Consider the following 14,947-nt stretch of genomic DNA (forward strand, 5'->3'; position numbering starts at 1 on the left):
AGCATTTTTCATTTTTCTATAATATAAATAAATTTCATACATAAGTCCATTGTTTTGACCATGTCAGCAGGGAGGTAAGAATAAATGGCTAAAACTTCATGATTTTTTTTCCTATTTCAGTTTTTTTTAAATGCTTAAATCCAAATTAAAACTTTGTAACTCTGATTAAATAGTTGTTGTAAAGCTAATGTCATGGGAATAACATGAAGACAATTACAGTTAGAAATATGTTTATTACAGTTGCCATTTTCTGTGTATTTCTGTGTTTCTGCAGGTGCAGGTGCAGGACTCGCACTGAACTTCTATGACGAGACATGGCCCACAGTTTACGACACAGTAGAAAAGCAGTTTACGACACAGTAGAAAAGGTAGTTGGACAATACCTATCCAAAACTCCATCTCTGCGGGCACCACTTCTCAGAATGCATTTTCATGACAACTTTGTTAGGGTGTGTGTTTATGTTTACGTTTATAGTATTTACCACTGGCATTCATAGATATATTTATGATCTCATCATATTGCATTGAGGGAACATAGTGTTGGAAAACATTAATAATTCCAACCACCACCATTAAATGTTGCGTCTAGTTTTGTCTAGTTTTTTCTAGAGAGGAGAATTTGGCTCAAGTCTCGAGAGCTAGATAGCTTCCTAAAGAAGCCACCAACTCCAAAAACTTCTTCTATATATAAAAACCCTCTTTGGCAATTAAATCAATCAAGTGTTATGTGTTTTGTGTTCATTTCTGAGTTCTGCGCTCTCTGATTTGGTATCAGAGCGAGGTGAGGTTAATTGCTGAAAGAAGGTCCCCAAAGAGATTGTTGTGTAGAAGGGCGATCTGGACTAAGGACCATGTGTGATTTTTTTGCTACTGTAAAGTTGCAATACATTGCTGTGTGGAAGGGCGATCTGGACAAAGGACCGTGTGTGAGTTTTTGATGCTGTAAAATTGTGTGTAAGAAGGTAAGTTTGTGCTAGTGTGGAGGAGTGGTTTTTGAGGCTCGTTGGAGGGAGCCGAACTGCTGAAAACATCTGCGTAAAGTTGGAGTGTTGGTAAGATAGGGCGCCAATCTGCTAGGTCTGTGAAAAGTCACTGATCTCAATGACCCTATCTCCCCTAATGTTGACTGTTCCAAGGTTCATTAATGTAGTATCAATCTAAAGAAAATCATTGTCACGATTTTTCATTGACTCGATTCATCTTTTTAGTTACGGCGGGCACATAAAGTTATATGTGTGGAATTATAGAAGTTCTTTATGCAGTTTTATCTCTGTAGCTGGTGTTTTTCTTGATATGATACAATTTTTCGTGGCATGGTTGACAAGTGGTTATAATCTGGAGGATCCTGTATCGTTCCCATTTTGTTGCTTACTCTAATTTTGTATATGGTTATATCCTTATTATAGAATCAAATTGATAATTGATGATGTTCATTGTTTAGATTTAAAGAAAAAAAAAAAGAAGGCAATCATATTATCCAATGATATTGGATAAAATTTTATGATTTATGCTTGAAGGCTTATATTTTACAAAATTAGTAATTTTTTTGGTGATTGGTACAGTGAAAACAAGTAACATGGCTATTGTATTGGTAGAATCTTATTTATCTGACTTTAACAAGTTATACGATGAAAATTATGCAAATTGGGAGTTTAAGTTGTAGACTTAATGAAAGGCAACAATACATGGGCAATTGTGTATGGAGCTGAAGTTAAGCCAGTGTCCCCTCAAGCCACAGATGCTGCAATTCAAGATTCGGAGAGACGGGAAAGCAAAGCAAAGGTGCTTTTACGAATGATGGTTAAGGACAACATTATTCCACACATTAGAGAGTGCAAAACATCCAAGGAGACATGGGACACTCTCAAAAATTTGTATGAGACGAAGATTACAAATCAAATATTGTATTTAGAGAGTAAGCTTCTTTCAATTAAGATGGAAGAAAATGAAAGTGTTAGTGATTTTATTTCTATAATTAAAGATCTAAAGGATAAATTAGGTGACATTGGTGAATCAATATCTAGTACAGACTTGGTTACTGTGACATTAAATGTAATGCTTGATGAATATCAAATGTTTATCACTGGTCTTTCAGCTAGACAGAAGGCTCCTACTTTTGATGAGTTGCCAGGTATACTTATGCAGGAAGAAGAGTGGAGAAGAAGCCTTAAACGGAAATCTCCTAATTCAGATTTGGCATTGATGGCCAAAGGGAAGCAATCCTTCAAAGGCAAATAGTGAGAGAAAAATAAAGGCAAAAAGCCACAAGTAAAATCATTTCAAAGTACATCATTACCAAGGACAAATGCCAAATCAAGTAGAGATGATGTGTGTTATTACTGTGGAAAACCTGGTCATTTTGCTAAGAATTGCATGAAAAGAAGGTCTGGTCAATTTAAACAAAGAAGGCATTCATGAAATTATGTCGATAGAGATGAAGCAATTAGTCATGACTTTAGCAATCTTAAATTGTTTGTGTCCAACGCTGCCTTATCAGCAGAAACTAATGATGATAATGCTTGGTTTATAGATTCTGGTGCATCAATCCATATGTCATGCAAAAAAGATTGGTTTGATACTTATCATGAGATTAATAATGGTGGACACATCTATTTAGGAGATAATAGATCACATGAAATTAAAGGATATGGTGATATAAGTGTTATGATGCCTAATGGACAAGAAAAACAAATTCAAAATGTGGTGTATGTTACAGGATTAAAGAAGAACTTAACTTCAGTCTCTACTATCACAGATCAACATTTAAAAGTTGAATTTGTGAAATCACATTGTTTGGTAAAGGATGTGCGGGACAACTATAAGGTTGTTGCAAAAGGAATGAAAGTTGGAGGCTTATACAAGTTGGATGTAATGAAGAATGGCCATCAAGCTTTGGCATCAACAGGGATGTGAACTATAGAGCTTTGGCATCAAACGTATGGACACTTAAATCATAATGACCTAATGTTACTACAAAAGAAATTGATGGTAGAAGGTCTTCCAATTATTAAGGGTGAACACTTTGAATGTGAAGGTTGTGCATTAGGAGAACAACATAGGGAAGAATTTCCTATGCATGAAAATAGAAGAAAACGTGAAATACTTGAACTAGTGCATATTTATAGATTCTGGTGCATCAATCCATATGTCATGCAAAAAAGATTGGTTTGATACTTATCATGAGATTAATAATGGTGGACACGTCTATTTAGGAGATAATAGATCACATTAAATTAAAGGATATGGTGATATAAGTGTTATGATGCCTAATGGACAAGAAAAACAAATTCAAAATGTGGTGTATGTTACAGGATTAAAGAAGAACTTAACTTCAGTCTCTACTATCACAAATCAACATTTAAAAGTTGAATTTGTGAAATCACATTGTTTGGTAAAGGATGTGCGGGACAACTATAAGGTTGTTGCAAAAGGAATGAAAGTTGGAGGCTTATACAAGTTGGATGTAATGAAGAATGGCCATCAAGCTTTGGCATCAACAAGGATGTGAACTATAGAGCTTTGGCATCAAACGTATGGACACTTAAATCATAATGACCTAATGTTACTACAAAAGAAATTGATGGTAGAAGGTCTTCCAATTATTAAGGGTGAACACTTTCAATGTGAAGGTTGTGCATTAGGAGAACAACATAGGGAAGAATTTCCTGTGCATGAAAATAGAAGAAAACGTGAAATACTTGAACTAGTGCATATTTATAGATTCTGGTGCATCAATCCATATGTCATGCAAAAAAGATTGGTTTGATACTTATCATGAGATTAATAATGGTGGACACATCTATTTAGGAGATAATGGATCACATGAAATTAAAGGATATGGTGAGATAAGTGTTATGATGCCTAATGGACAAGAAAAACAAATTCAAAATGTGGTGTATGTTACAGGATTAAAGAAGAACTTAATTTCAGTCTCTACTATCATAGATCAACATTTAAAAGTTGAATTTGTGAAATCACATTGTTTGGTAAAGGATGTGCGGGACAACTATAAGGTTGTTGCAAAAGGAATGAAAGTTGGAGGCTTATACAAGTTGGATGTAATGAAGAATGGGCATCAAGCTTTGGCATTAACAGGCATGTCAACTATAGAGCTTTGGCATCAAAGGTATGGACATTTAAATCATAATGACTTAATGTTACTACAAAAGAAATTGATGGTAGAAGGTCATCCAATTATTAAGGGTGAACACTTTGAATGTGAAGGTTGTGCATTAGGAAAACAACATAGGGAAGAATTTCCTGTGCATGAAAATAGAAGAAAACGTGAAATACTTGAACTAGTGCATAGTGATGTATGTGGTCCAATGCAAACTAAGTCACTTGGTGGATCATATTACTTTCTTATATTTATTGATGATAGCACTAGATACACCTAGGTGTACTTTATAAGAAACAAAAGTGACGTGTTTGAATACTTTAAAGAATTCAAAAGTATTGTTAAAAAGCAAATAGGAAAAAGCATTAAAATTCTTTGATAGGATAAAGGCAGTGAATACACTTCAGGAGCTTTTATCAAATATTTCAAACAAAATGGAATTATGCAACAATTTATAGTACCACATACACCTCAACAAACATTAGTTGAATGTGCTCGTAGTATGTTAAAAAGTAAAGGACCTTCTAATAGTTTTTGGGATGAAGCCATTAACATAGTTGTATATCTTAAAAATAGAAGCCCTACTAAGTATCTTTAGCACAAAACACCATTTGAAGCGTTTTATGGTTTTAAACCTAAAGTTAGTCATTTAAGGATATTTGGATTCAAGGCTTTTGCTCATATTCCTAAAGAGGATAGGAGAAAGTTAGATGCCAAAGCCATCAAATGTATTTTTATTAGATATTGCACTAATCAAAAAGCATATAAAATGTATGATTCAAGTACTCACAAAGTCTTTGCAAGTAGAGATGTAATATTTCATGAGCATGTAGATAAGAAAATAAAAGAATATGAACATAATATATGGTAGTCTCCTTATGAAAACTTTAAGGAAGAAGAAGAAGTTGTAGAATCAACTCAAGTACAAGAACACATGGACATTCCAAAAGACACATCAAGGAATCAGAGTCCACAAAGAAGTGATGAAGGCACTCCACAGAGAAGAAAATGAGAAGGTACTCCACAAAGTAATGAACCTCTAAGAAGGTCAACACGACAGATTCAAGCCCCCATCAGCTATAGATATTATGTCTTAATGTCTCAAGTAATGATTGGTTTTGAGCCCTTAAATTATGAACAAGCCAAAAATCATAAAGAATGGATGGAAGCTATCAAGGAAGAATATGATTCTATAATGAAAAATGAAACTTGGGAATTAACAGAATTACCTGAAAATAAAGTCCCTAAAGGATAAAAATGGTTGTATAAGACAAAATTTAATGCAGATGGTAGAATAGACAAGTATAAGGCAAGATTGGTTGCAAAAGGTTATTCACAAAAAGAAGGTATAGATTACGAAGATACCTTTGCTCCGGTTGCAAAAATGAATACAATCAGAATAATGATAGCATTGGAAACTAAATATGATTAGAAATTACATCAATTAGATGTAAAGTCGGCTTTTCTAAATGGTGACTTAAAAGAAGAAATTTATCTTGTTCAACCATAAGGATTTGTAAATAAGGGTCAAGAACATCTTGCATGCAAGTTAAAAAAGGCCTTATATGGACTAAAATAGGCCCCCAGATATTGGTATGAGAAAATCAACAAATTCTTCTTTCAGCGAAGATTTAAAAAGAATAAAAATGATCCTAATTTGTATGTCAAGACAGATATAAATGGGGATATAGTATTACTCTCTATATATGTTGATGATATAATAATAATAGGGAGTGTTGATAAATTAATTACAGATATAAAAATAAAGTTATCACAGGAATTTGAGATGAAGGATCTTGGTGAGATGCACTATTGTTTAGTTCTTGAACTATGGAGAGATGATGGAAGAACCTTAATCACACAAAGCAAATATACAAATGAAGTACTAAAGAGATTTCATATGAATGGATGTAAAGCAGTGAGTACTCCATTGGAACAAAATATCAAATTAAGAAGTGATGATGGAACAAAAGAGGTGAATGGAACATTGTATCGACAATTAGTGGGAAGTCTGAATTATCTCACTACCACTAGACCAGACATCACTTATGCAGTAAGCATACTTAGTCAATTCATGGCTAAGCATCATGAAAGCCATTGGATAGCTACAAAAAGGGTCCTTCGATATTTAAAAGGAACTATCAATTTTGGTATTGAATATACTAATGCTTGTAATGTTGAATTGACAGGTTATTCTAATTCTGACTGGGCTGGAAATCCAGATGACAAGAAATCCACCACTGGATACATCTTCAATATAGGATCAGGAGCTATATCATGGCGCAGCAAGAAACAGGCAACAGTTTCCTTGTCATCAACTGAAGCAGAATATAAAGCATTATGTAGTGGCACCTATGAAGCTATATGGCTCAAAAGAATACTTGAAGATGTTGATGAAGGTCAACAAGAACCTACAGTGATCAGATGTGATGATCAAAGCACCATCAAATTGGGGAACAATCCTGTATGTCATGCAAGATCAAAACATATAAACACACAATATCATTTTGTAAGAGAAAATATCCAATCAAAAGAAATTTCTCTAATATAATGTAATAAAAATGAGAATGTAGCTGACATATTCACTAAGCCTCTTGCAAAGGCAAAATTTGAGTTTTGTAGAAGTAAATTATGTGTTGTAGAAAATCAAGATTATATTGTAAGCCTAGCTGAGACTTAGACGAGTAGGCATGACAATTAAGAGTATGTTTATAGTGTCTTATATATTGTGCTATAGTATATTTGTCATATGGTTGGAATTAAGGGGGAGTGTTGGAAAACATTAATAATTCCAACTACCATCATTAAATGTTGCGTCTAGTTTCTTCTGGAGAATTCGGCAAAAGTCTCGAGAGCTAGATAGCTTCCTGAAGAAGCCATCCACTTCAGAAACTTCTTCTCTATATATAAATACCCTCTTTGGCAATCAAATCAAGCAAGTGTTCTGTGTTTTTTTTGTTCATTTATGAGTTCTGCGCTCTCTAATTCATAGCATTTATATGATTTGTTGGAACAATAAATTGATATGTTTAACCCGCTGAAGGGTTGCGATGGATCAATGCTCTCAAATTCAACACTTTCGTCCAAAGAGGAAAAGGATGTTATTCTGAATGTGAGCCTGAGAGGATTCCAAGTCATTGACGCAGCTAAAGCTGCAGTGGAGAAAGTATACCCGGGAGTGGTGCCATGCGCCGATATTTTTGCGTTCGTAGCACGAAATGTTGTCCAGATGGTGACACTCTTGTTCCGTTGCCATAACGCATGCATTACATTTCCTTTCATGTTCAATAATCGCCCTTTAGCCGACAATCACCTAGATAATATTTAATTCATGAAAACAGTTAAGTGGGCCATTCTGGAATGTTCCAACGGGACACAGTGATGGAGCTGTCTCTATCACTCGCGAGGCTCTCAGTAAACTCCTGCCATTGTGGAACGTTCCAACGGGACACACAGATGGAGTTGTCTCTATCGCTCGCGAGGCTCTGAGTAAACTTCCGCCAAAAACTGCGAATTTTTCTCGACTCACATCAATATTTGCGAGCAATGGCCTCGATGTTAAAGAGTTGGTTGTCTTATCATCTAAGTAGCTCTCTACTTCTCATACTCCACGCCCATTTTTTTCTCATCTGTTACACTGAGCTTGGTTTATATTATGACATGTAATATGATGAGTGATAGGTAACAATGTTGGGTGCAGGGGCTCACACTATAGTGATTTCCCACTGCACCTCCTTTAGCAACAGGCCTTACAATTTTACTGGAAAAGGAGATACAGATCCTTCCGTAGACAAATATTATGCAGCTCAACTAAAGATAGTATGCAAGCCTAGGGCAATAAGACAATAGTAGAGATGCATCTGGTAGCTCTCGAATATTTGACACCCACTATTACATGAATTTAAAGAAGCACAAAGGCCGCTTCTGAACAACAACGAAGCCCAAGCATATGTCAATACATAATTGCAGGCCTCCTCATTTTTCTCAGATTTTACAATGTCGATGGAGAAAATGGGGAGAATCAGTGTGCTCACAGGCTGTGCAGGCCAAATCCAAGGACACTGCACTTTTATAAACTAAGTGGGCACTCATCCTGTTTCAATATGTTGGGCGTTTTGTTTTGAACGCAATACATTGTTCTCTTTGAATAATAGCGCGAACGTTTCTGGTTCAGGTTGCAATGACCTTCTCCTGCATGATCTCCTTTGTTGGAAGCATTCAATTTGTGTGCTCTTGTCGTTAGATCCAGTGAAAACTTAAAAAAAGAAAGTATAAAAAATTCGGTCACGTGTAAAATTTATGTATATATATATATATATGAAAATGGATTATCGTAGGTTCACTTGAAAAGGATTATCATAAGTCACAAAATAGCGTTTGAAATGGATTATGATAAGTCGGGAATAATTAGCATATATGGACAAAGTACAAAAGGCAGATTGGACACCAAGAGAAAGGGCACTCCTCCTTGATAACATCTAAGGCTACAAAAAAAACATGAATAACGTTTAAAATGGATTATCATAAGTCATGTGATTCGTATATATGGACCAGGTACAAAAAGAAGAAACATCTCATTGATTTGAACACCAAGAAAACGGGAAGGCTTGACAGCATTGAAGACAAAAAAAATAAAGGAAAGATCTAAAATCAACAAAGAAAGAAAATTTTCAATGTATTTTCTTTATTTAATATTGTATTTGATTTTTATGTAATATATTTCGTAGTTAAATAATAAGTATAATGTTTGCATTGCTTATAAAATTGTCATATTTTTTCCATAATAGGATTGTGGTATTGTTTTCTAGATCTTCTATCTTATATTCTAGTTTCGCATTTACATTATTATATGTGTTTTTTATGGATATTTTTTCAAATTTGCATATAGATCAACTGGTATAAAAGTAAACAAATCTTCGAATTCATCCACCTATTATATCACGAGGTAATTCCATTATGGTTATGGGTCACACACAAACCCATGGTTATGAGTCAATCACACAAAACCCTTTCCATGGAAGTCCATTTGCTACGCCATACATTGTCAGTATCAGAGTTGACCCAAAAGCATTTAGGGAAAATTTTAATGATGGAAATTTATTATATAGTTTAGAAACCTTGGTGAATCTTACTATCCCAAATATGCAATCTTTAAAAAAAACTGACGATATTTTGTAAAAATATTCAAATTTCTAAAAAATTAATATAGTCTGTACAAAATTTTGGCAATTTTATGGTTACATAATTTTATCCAATAAAATTTGGGTGAATCATTTTTAGAAAAAATGGAAATTAGTGAATCTTTTAAATCTTTTTAAATGGTTACTTGACTACAGTAGATTTAAATGTACTTCCCCTTGGGTCTTATGATATATTAATCAGAATAGATTAGTTGGAAACAAGAAGCAATTATAAACTTCCTATAAAAAATTGTGACCTGTGTAAATCTGTAGGGACAAACTCAAACCATTTAGGGTGTGCCAAAACCAATATCAGTTAGGAAAATTATACCCCTCCAAATGAAGAAGAGTCCCAAAAAGGATACCAAATATTCATGGTTCATGTAGAAGAAAGTGAAAAGACAAACAAAGAGCTAAAATTGAATACTGTCTCAATCATTAATGAATTTGTGGATGTTTTCCAGAGAAGATTCCCAATTTACCAGCCCATAGAGATATAGGATTTTTCATAGACTTGGTATCTGATGCAGCCCTAGTGTCTAGAGCACCTTACAGGATGACTACACCAGAGTTGTTGGAGTTGAAAATGCAGCTACACAATCTTTTAGATAAAGGATATAGTAGTCCTAGTGTGTCACCATGTGGAGCACCTATACTTTTTGTTAAGAAGAAAGCTGGCACCTTTAGAATGTGCATTGATTAATGCCAACTAAACATGTCAACTATCAAAAATAAGTATCCCCTACCTCTCATTGATGATTTATTTGACCAGGTAAGGGGAGCTACCATCTTTTCCAAAATAGATCTAAGGACATGACATCATTAGTTGAGAATTAAAAATGAGGATATTTATAAAACAACATTTAGGACCCAATACGGGCACTACAAGTTTGTGGTGTTAATGTTTAGCCTTGCGAATGTTGCAACAAATTTCATGTGTTTAATGAAAAATGTACTTCGTAAATCTTTAGATAAATTTTCACTAGTATTTATTGATGATATCTTGGTATATTCTAGAAATGAAGAAGAACATAAGGAACACCTAAGGTTGGTGATGCATACTCAAAATGTAAATAAACTGTATGCCAAGTTTAGTAAGTGTAAGTTCTATAAAACCAAAATCCAATATCTGGGGCATGTCATATCGAAAGAAGGGTTAGCAGTCGATCCAGATAAGGTGAATGCCATGGTTAACTAGCGTATGCCAAAATATGTCGCTGATGTCCGGTCCTTTACGGGACTTGCTGAATATTGATGCAGGTTTATTGAAGAGTTTTCAATATAGAATATCATATTAGCTCTTTATAGAAAAAAAGGATAAAGTTTGAATAAACTATCGAATGCCAAACTTTTCTTGAGAAGTTAAAACATTCTCACTAGAGCTCCTATTCTAAAACTTGCAAATCCAAACAAAGAATTTATAGTATGTACGGATGCATGTACGGAAGGGTTGGGAGGAGTTTTGTTATAGGATTAATCTGTAGTAGCATATGAATCAAGGAATTTGAAGAACCATGAAAGGAATTAGTTGTTGTTATACATGCCTTGAAAATGTGGAGGCATTATCTGTTAGGCAAGAAATTCACTTTAATAACAGATCATTTCAGCTTAAAGTATTTATTTAGTTAGCTATAACTCAATGCAAGACATGTTAGATGGATGATATTTCTCAGCGAATTTGTGTTCAATATTAAGCACATAAAAGGATAGGAAAACAAAATAGTTGATGCTTTAAGAAAACATGCTTACAATTTAATGGAGGTAACCGTTAGTAACATTAAAACATATTTCCTAGAGCAAATTAAAATTTATAAGCATAAGGATCCAAAATACTTGGATATGCAACAAAAATTGCAGCAAGTTCATGTACTGGGATATGCAGAAAATACTCAAAATTGTTGACATGCAGGGGGAAGTTATATGTACCCAATATACCAAAATTGAAAGAGATGATACTTGATGAGTATCATAAGAAGCCATTTGCAGGACATCCGAGATACTAGAAGATGGTCACAGAATTGAGGAAAACTCTCTTTTGGCCAGGTATGAAAAGGTAGGTGGTAGAATATTTGTCAATACGTATAGAGTATCAATAGGTTAAGGTCGAACATTAGCACCCTGTTGGGTTGTTGAATGAATTACCTATTCCTAAATGGAAATGGGATATAATATCCTTAAATTTTATCACAGGATTACCATGAACAAAAATACAACATGATTCCATTATGGTAGTAATGGATACACTAAGTAAGGTATCTCATTTCATACCCATCCAATCCATGTATGGCACAACACAAATTCCTAATATATTTATGAAGAAAAATTTTCGACGGCATAGAGTTCCTAAAATGATAGTATCGGACCGAGATGCAAAATTCACCTCAACCTTTTGGAGGGCATTATTTGGAAACATGGGTGCTAAGCTAAATTTCAACATGACATACCATCTTCAAATGGATGGACAAACCAAAAGGGTCAACCAAATTCTGGAGGATATTTTCATAACGAATGGGATGTAGAGACCTACCAAGTGGGAAGACTTTTTACATTTAGTTGAATTTGCATATAATAACAATTATAAAACCTCTATTAAAATTAGCCCCTTCAAGGCTTTGTATGGTAGGAAATTTCATACACTCGTCAGTTGGATTCAACCAAAGGACATATTGATTTTGGGGCTAGAATTGTTGCAAGAAATGGAATAATTGTGCAGAGAATTCAACAGAATGTTAAGAAAACACGAGACCAATAAAATGGTTATGAAGATAAGAAAAGAATGCATAAGGAATTTAAATTCAGGGATCGTGTTTATATAAGGTGAAATCCAGGAAAAACATTGTGCTTACAGGGAATTGTTCGAAATTAACCCCACGGTTTTATGGCCCATTCAAAATTTTCGATCGAGTCGGACCTATAGCTTACCCATTAGCTTTGTACAATAACATTAAAGTTCATAATGTCTTTCATGTATCTTTATTAAAAAAAATATGTACATTATAGTACTCATATTATTGATTGGAAAATGCTACAGGTGGAACTGGAAGGCGACTTCGTGGCATAACCACTTTGTATTCTAAACAGGAAAGGGGTTTGGCTCCAAAATTGAGCTGTCACTCAAATTAAGGTGTAGTGGAGGCACTTCAATCCTGATGAGGCCACCTGGGAAATTGAAGAGGAAATGCAGAGAAAGTATCCAACATTCTTTCAACAAACATGAATTGAAATATAAACATTGAGGACAGTGAAAATAAAAGGGAGGGAGAAGGTAATGACCCTCTTCTACTGGAAATATTAGTACTTTTATTGCTGCTAAAACTGAACTATGATGACAGAAAAGTCATGAAAAATGATGACATAATTATCTATATAAATGTTTTATTGATAAATGAGTAATTAATTGGAAATTCTTGAAAATTGAACACTTGTAGATGATATTCTATAAATGATAACCTTTCCATGATAAGAATTCTAGAAAGAATTCTCGATAAAATTAATGGATGGGAGAGAAAGATCCATTAAGTGCTTATATGGAGATAAATGCTAAATTGGGAATGACTTAAAGCATCATTGGGGATAAAAGTGAGCTTTTGGTTGAAAAGGAAACCACAAAAGGGGGACATCGCTTGAGGAAAAATCCCACATGGAAGGAAGACATAAAATTCATATTGCATGAATCAACAAGGTTGATGATAGCTTGGAAAATAAATCTCTTCTTGGGGTCCACTGAGGTGAAAAAATTCTATGTTTTAGAGGGAAATGATGTTATATTTTCAAGTGTGCCATATTGACTTCTTATTGGTTAGACGGTGATTTTTTTTCTATATCATTAAAGGTTAGTAAAGGCTACTTTGTTCTTTAGGCAACGATATGTTAGAATGCATAAGGCTACTTTGTTCTTTAGGCAACGATATGTTAGAATGGCATGCACGATTTGTTATTGCAACGAGCAGCTGTATGGTGATTTTTTTAGTATTTTGAGAGGAGGATTATTAATATTACTATGAGGTTGTTGGCACAAATATTTTCATAACTCCAGCAATGAAATACTCTGAAATGTACTAGTACTTTGTGAATAATTAATATTCTATTGTATATCCATGAATGTCCTCTTCACTGTATATCCATGAATGTCCTCTTTCCATATGATAGAGATCTGTGGTTCTAGAGTAAAGGTTTTATATTGTGAAGAATAACTAATATATATATCTATATATATATCACATAATTAATATTAAAATATATATCACATAATTAATATTAAAATAGGAATTATAAGTATTCAGGAATCAATGGTCTACGGTAGACTTGGAATAAAAAGATTTCACACAAGTAGGAGATCAACTTACACACTTATTATCCCCAGGATTCATTCTCTCTTTTACGAATAAGATTTAGTTATGAACACAGTTTATACAGAAAATAAAAATATAACATCTCCATGGAAAACATGTGTGAAATCGTATGCATAGTGAGTTGTAAGTCTAAGGTGTTAGACTGTGATGTCTTTTGAGACAATACTCATAAGATACGACTAAAATTCCAGGTATGGCTACCATTGACGGTAACAGTTTGCCATCAGATTTTAGCCTTGAATGTAAAAGAGAAACAAACCCAATTAAAATAAAAATAAAACCATAAGTTGCTAATAGGAGGAATCGAGATAAACCTTCGCTCCCCCTAGGAAATAAAACAATAACCCTGTGTATGACAGAAGAAATTATTGTAACTGGTTTATACAGTGAAGAGGCATGTGGCTCTTAAAACAGTAGGTAATCAAAAGATTGTGAGATACACAAGAAGCTCAACTTAACTTATGAATTAGAGGGTGAGTCGTAACAACTATTAGTAGATAACTTTATATAGAATTAACCATTACCGACCCTGAATGGCCACAACATTTTAATCGATTTAAGATTGCAACATAGAGTTTCATTTTCTTTACCAGCGACAACCCACAAAATAACAGAAGAAATTATGTATATTAGCAGTAGTGTTGAAGATAATAATAACTTCAACAATATGTTAATTGAATTATCCTGAGAATATTATCAAAGCAAGAGGATAAATTTAGCATAACCCAGCACCATGAACTTAGAAACAGGGGAAATTTACATTCGTCATTAAACTATCCAGGAATATATGCAAGAAAAGGATATATATATATATAGTCTGTAAAATAAATAAAGTCAAGGACACATACTCTGTCCTTATGAAATAGTCATGCAATTAACACAAAATACAATATATCAAAAAACTTTGGGATGTAAAAGTGTATAGTACCAAAATACAATTAGAGGTCAGTTATAAATCACCATTCTGATGAAAAAGGAAAACTCAAACTAGGGAATTTCCCACAGCGCAGGCGACAGCCCAACACCTGGCCATGAGGGTTGTGAATCTATGTTACCAGAAACGGGACGGTTGTCACCGTTCCCGGTAAAGAAAACGCGTAAGAAACGAGACCAGACGGAAACGCCGTTTTCTACGGTAGTTTTAGTTAACCAGTGCATATATTTTACGGGAAATCTTTTACAGGTCGTAGTTGGCTGTTTTGCAGGTCGTTCTCAGCCTTATATTTTCACTCTTTATTGTAGATTTTATGTATATATTCATTCAATAACCTAGAGGCCTATGCGAAGTATACTAACCA

At 34.0% G+C, this 14,947-nt stretch overlaps 1 pseudogene; it reads left to right on the top strand.

Annotated features, from left to right (window-relative positions):
* Nucleotides 1-314: 314 nt before the first annotated feature.
* On the top strand, nucleotides 315-8,197 carry LOC149252678 (peroxidase 3-like; annotated as a pseudogene).
* The last annotated feature ends 6,750 nt before the right edge of the window (nucleotides 8,198-14,947 follow it).

This window comes from Pinus tabuliformis, chromosome 7 (genome assembly GCF_031772625.1).
Source record: "Pinus tabuliformis cultivar Carrire ecotype Pingquan chromosome 7, CPIR1, whole genome shotgun sequence".
Classification (NCBI taxonomy): domain Eukaryota; kingdom Viridiplantae; phylum Streptophyta; class Pinopsida; order Pinales; family Pinaceae; genus Pinus; species Pinus tabuliformis.